The sequence below is a fragment of the Triticum urartu genome, chromosome 7 (assembly GCF_003073215.2).
Source record: "Triticum urartu cultivar G1812 chromosome 7, Tu2.1, whole genome shotgun sequence".
Taxonomy (NCBI): Eukaryota; Viridiplantae; Streptophyta; class Magnoliopsida; order Poales; family Poaceae; genus Triticum; species Triticum urartu.
In genome coordinates, this window is record NC_053028.1 from 61,476,854 (window position 1) to 61,483,055 (window position 6,202).

The 6,202-nt window shown below is 43.6% G+C and overlaps 1 pseudogene; it reads right to left on the reverse strand.

Moving 5' to 3' along the window:
• Positions 1-2,822: 2,822 nt before the first annotated feature.
• Positions 2,823-5,785, reverse strand: LOC125523575 (annotated as a pseudogene).
• Positions 5,786-6,202: the final 417 nt, after the last annotated feature.

Consider the following 6,202-nt stretch of genomic DNA (forward strand, 5'->3'; position numbering starts at 1 on the left):
GCAGCCATATGCGTGCGCTCAGGGATCAAAAGCTGAAAGCTAGTCACCACTAAATTTGGTTCTGGTTTCAGATCCTGGGGAAAAAGCAAGAGAGATAAACTGAAAAGAGGAAGAAGAAAGGGTCGCATTGGGTGGTGGGTGTGTGGAGATGGATGTAGCTTCAACACCATGTAAAAAGAGAGTCTAGTTCAGAGACCCCCACGCAGGCAGAGCACTGACATTTTGCGTTTGAGTTGCGCAATTTAACAAATCCAGATGGACCGAAGCAAATTTAAAGGGAGATTAGACAACAGAAACTTGTGAAAATTGTACACTAATACGAGAATTTTCATGGGATGATGGCAGCACTGTAATGGATGCAAGCACAAGCAAGATACCAGCATGGTCCATAATCGTGCAGCACTGGCACCACACTTTTATCATTGGGTAAACTAGCAAATGAGTACGTGCGTTGCAACGGGTGAAAAAACACTTCCTAATCTAATAATCACGAGTCCAAACTTCAGTAGGTTTATGTCCTTTACTTCAACACATGGCATCCCATTTAAGTTCCTATATATTTATCTTTCTTTCCACTCTCGTCGACGTTGGCCTCAGTGTTGACATCAACACAACACGTTTGAATATTGTCAATCTTAAGACGTCTCCCTCTCGGCATACGATGCAAATGAGCCCGTGCGTTGCAACGGGTGAAAAGACACTCAATAATCTAATAACCATGAATTCGTAGGTTCATGTCCTTTATTTCAACACATGGCATCATAGCTGTGTTTCTATTTATCCTTCTTCCCACTCTCGTCGACGTTGACCTCAGTGTGCACACCATCACAACACGTTTGAATCTTGTCAATCTTAAGACGTCTCCCTTTCGGCATAGGATGATAAATCTATATTTTTATGTGAAGTCGTGACGAGGCATGCATGCGTGGTTATAGATTTTGTTTTTGTTCCCCATCCTGGTTTTGCCTGCCTAAGTGTTTCATCGTAAATAGCATTGCTTTTAATGGTTAACTGTTAAAAATAATATCATATTCAGATTCGACATATTTTTCTAATCAAATTTTATATATAACATGTTAAATTTGGAGCTATGGTTAAAAGTTATGGATTTTTAAAAAATCAATTAATATGTACTACGGGTTTATTACCAAAAACTTGAGGGGGTTTCTGCAAAATAACATGACGGACCAAGAATACCTATTTCTTTTATTAGTAGGGGTATAGAGTATAGATAAATCTTTGAGGGCAGTACAATAGACATTTAGATATACACAACAGGCGGTAAAAGATGATGTTTGAAATCACGCACTGTGTCAGGATTAGGTGTGCTGCTAACACAAGTAACCAGCCGATTCAGATATTTTGCCCTGGTGTCAAATTGACTGCACGAATAGATGTACGGGTGGGATTGCAACTGCAAATCAAAGGGAGACGAATGAGGGGAGGGAGTTAGATGGTGGCAAAAACACCCATATAGAGGTCAAATGGATGTGGAGTTTAGTTAGTGACATTTAATTCTAACTCACAGGCTTTGCATTGCCTGCCCAGGCTGCAGTGAGGGTTCTCAGGATGCGATCTACATATCTTCTACTTTTTTTTTTGAAACGGAGGCAAAAGATTTGCCTCTTCAATTAAATAAGGAAGAGTAGAGTTTAGAGTTTTACAACGCACTCACAAATAAGCGGCATGACAATTACTCGTACAATATGATGTTCCCTAGCTTTCTTGCGCCACCAGTAACCCAAAGTTTAGCATCTTCTAAAATGTTGGTTAGGAGGACCGGTGGTGGTGCGCTTTTTTGACGGAATGCTCGGGCGTTTCTCTCATTTCAAATGGTCGAAGAAACAAGCATGGTGAGCGAAGCCATTGCGTGGCGGTGAGGGTTGCGGTCGTCGGTTCTTTTTTGCCACCACTCAGTGACGGTTGCTTCTAACTGCCAATCGGAGGTGTCCATGTGCGTGAGCCCAAGCCTCTCGATGATTGATCTCCAGAGCCTAAGCGTGTAACGACACTTGACAAAGAGGTGTATCCCCGTTTCTTGTTCTCTTTTGCAAAGCGGGCAAGGGCCACAGTTTGGCCAACCACGCTTCTCCAAATGATCAGCAGTCCAAATCCTATCTTGCAAAGCCAACCAAGCAAAGAATTTAACCTTTGGAGGTGCCCAAGCCTTCCACACCATGCGGTCCATGAGGGACAGAGTCAGGCCTAAAAATTGCGCTTTGTAGCTGACAAACCTAACATCAAAAGGTTGAATGAATTGACAAGTTGAGCCTGAACCGTTCAAGTTCCCATTTCAATTCGCAAAAAATCCTACAGTTCTTGGAACAATAGGTTCCTACCATAGATCTAAATCATAAATCAAGCTAAAAAAACACATTGGTGCAATCAGAGAATACACAAACAAATCCTAGAGAAACTATCGGAGAAGGAGGCTGACTACCGGATCAACTATATGGAAAATCTACAACAGCTACAAGGAAGTATCAAAAGGACACTGCCTATCAAGAGTGATTACTGGAACGTGACCATAACTGCAGATTCGCTGACACACACCAAGTGGACGACAACAGGCGCCTCTCAAGAATGTCAGTGGCATGCCAAGGTCCAATGCTGACACTTTTTACACTAACCACATAGTAAGTCGTAGAGCAGCAGCAGCTCCACATTCCCCGGTGATGGCAGAGAAGCCTTGATAAGTTGATGTCATGTTGCAATGTTGATCTGTTGGATGTGAGAGATCGGTGGATATTGGCGAGGTATTAAAGGAGGCAGATGGCTGTGTTGTGCTTCTGAATCAAACACCTGTGCATAAGAGCTGTCCAGAAATGAATGTCGAGTATTTTTTATGACATGGCTGGATCAGAGGTTTGCAGAAGTAGTTAGGGGGAGGCAACCTTTTAATAATAGATGATTAGAAACGGAACATGCTGTCCAACTAAAATGGCAGTCTACAACAGAATATGATACAAAAACAACCAGGCTCTTCACATAAACTTCTAGATCCTCCATTGATCATTATAAAATTGGGGTAATTATCCTCATCGGTGAGTTATCTCTCTAAGAATTCTTGATGTCCAGCCTCGCTTGTCATTTAGGCCAGCAAAATGGACCATGAAATCTCCATCTGAATAAGCCCCTGCACAGTCAACATGCAATGAGCAACTATGTGCAGATGATAATGGCAATGTATGAAGTAACAACATGAATTTGGTGAGAATTTGAAAAACAAGCATGATTCGAGCACCAAACAAACATGAAGCATGGATAGTTTTCTAAAAAGAATCCTGGAGAAGTATTTAATTGATCAAACAGAGCTTTCAATTTTCAATTTGAAATTTACTTGTGTTATGATAAATAAAAACAGAAAAAACTGTAGTCAGCGGTGACTTTTGTCTATTTCTATAACTTAGAATATGTCAAGGGCTTCTCCTTTTAGTTTCTCCTAACACGAGTCAAGTTTGAAGTTGACACTTAGAACAGATGTTTGATTAACTAATGTCCACCTTCTAAATTCATCCAGGCCTATTTTTTCATATTTTCTCGAAATGGATACTTGCACCTGATATGTGCCATACATAACAGGCAAAACTTCTTCTAAAGAAAGGAACTAAAATTTGATTATAAATTAGTGAAGCAGTGGCCAACAGGAATAAGGTGACAAGAACAACCCAGTGTCTGGTTGATTATAAACAACTGACATGTTGCAGAGGCCGGGGGTCATCCTCCTTTTCAAAAAAAAAACTGACATGTTACATATGATATTTTTCTTGAGAACAGTACATGTCATATTTCTTGTTCATGAGTAACAGACTCCTGATTTAATTCAGATTCTGTTTCTGGGAATAATCATGTATTCAGTATTCAGAAACATTACACTTAAGCCACATATATCATGTGCTCAATTCGACATACCAGTGCCCCGTTTAGCTTAGTATGGACTGATATTCAATCACAAAAGGCACATGTAGCACTTCAATTTGCACCTGCTATCTTAACTTTTGGCAAACCCAAGAAGTAATATGAGCATAGTAGATAATAAAGATAAATCTGAAGAACTCTTAGGAGATCCAGTTTTCATTACCAATCGAGTGCTTCTTTCACTTTCGAATGTAAATAACTACAGCATCTATGGAATGAATAGGGAATAAGCATATCAGGAAACCTTTCCATGTAGTGGACGGGTGGAAGATCAGGCGGTGAACTGATTTCCACATAGCAACCCAGGGGTATGAGTTGAAGAGGCACTGCATTTTTGCTATACGGACGTGTGCTTGTGTTTCTTCAGGTGACAAGTGATCCACAATATGCTTCAGCGCTGCATTATCCCCACTTTTTGTGGAACCAAATTGTACAAATGATGTATGGTTCCACCATGTATCCAGAAATCGCTCACTCCATTTCGACCTCCTTATGAAGAACAGTCCTGCATGAGCATGGTCAATATTTGATGGATGAAATGTCTGTATCTTACTTTGTGCTTAACCTCCTGTATATAAGAACGGTAATGTAAGATTGTGAACTATAGTAACAAAATAATAAGAGAAGTGAAATGAATTATTGTGGATGTATTTTTCCAAGTATGCTTCCCTAGGATATTAGCAAGATGTGAATCTCAGTGCCTATTCCCTTGCTTGGTTTGCTCTAGCCCACAGGCACGGATCAGCCTTACTGTACAAATGTGCCATACAAAACTATCCTATGCATATTTCTCACGATACAGTAGTAGGTAAGCAGACATTCAGTGTTAATGAGTGTGATATATCACAAAAGTTGACATTACTTTGCTAGTCAGATGATTTAGACAGACATGAAGTAGAAATGAACAATGCGCCAGTTTCGCCTACCGGCATTCACCCCATTGATATCCTCTGTCAGAATGAGATCAGGCGACGCATCAAAATCACTATGCCCAATCACCGAGAACAAAATCTCCTCCTTCAGCACAAGTAAACAGGAGAAACAAAATTATATATTAACTCAAAACTAAACATCAAGAGGTTAGAACAAGATTCCATAAAAGCATCAGGCTTACCAACGAGATGCCAGGGTTGGTAACCAGCGTGTCCTGAAATCAAGGGCCGTTTAAGATCAATACACCACCACCATTGGTTCCAAGGAGTAAAAAAACTAAGAACCATCAGATACTATACTATTTTCTTAGTGTAGGAGAGCATAAACCAACAGGGGAGTGGTGGCGCGGCCGCGGCGACCCACCGCGTCGTTCCAGAAGAGCCAGTGGTGGCGGTGCAGGTGGGCGCGGAGGGCGAGGACCTTGCTCCAGGGGGGGGGGGGGGGGGGTCGACCGCGCCGGGGGGCAGCGCGGCGAGGCCGTACCCATGCGCGGCCGCGTAGGCGCGCTTGTTCCGCGCGGTGGCCGCCAGCACGCCGCGGAAGGACCGCCCCCGCACGCCTCGGCCCGACAGGTCCTCGTCGGAGAGCGTGACGATGGAGAAGCTGAGCCGCTGCCCGGCGAGGGGGCGGTGCTCGGCGGCGGGGGGCAGGCAGCGGCGGCCCAGTGAGTTGGCGCGGCGGAGGAGGAGCGCGGAGAGGGGCGGGAGGAGGAAGAGGAGCAGCAGCGGAAGGAGGAGGAGAAGGTGGCGGTGGTGGGGGAGGAGGCGGAGGCGAGCGCGGTGGTGGACGGCGCGGCGCTCCCGGGCGCCCATCTGAGGTCGCCGCCGGTGGCTGAGATGGGTGGTAGAGCAAATCAAGCAACGAATCTTTGCTCGTGAAGTGAAGGCTGGTGTCTTCGCGTGTTCTTCTGTGCTCTGTTCCCAACAGTCATGCACTCACTGAGTCTCATACACCTTGGTCCTAAAATAAGTGTTGTTAATTTACTAGTATAACTTTATTTATACCAATTTTATGTTAAATCAGCGATACTTATTTTAAAACGGGGAAAATATATGTTTGCATACCAACTTAGTTTAATTCAAATTTCAAAGCAGAATAATTCAAACTTTTACGTTTCTATCTCACACAGTTCACAACATTCAAAAGCACACCTTTTCAGTTTCATTATTCAAATATAGCGTAGGCTCTCATCGAAAAGCGTCACGATGGAGAAGTTGGGTTAGTGTCCAGTGAGGGGGCGATGCCCGGCAGCGGGTGGCAAGCATCGGCGGCTTAGGGGAGTTGGTGTGGCAGTGGAGGGCAGAGAGGGGTGGGAGGAGGAGAAGGTGGTGGTTGCTCACCTGATCCCCAG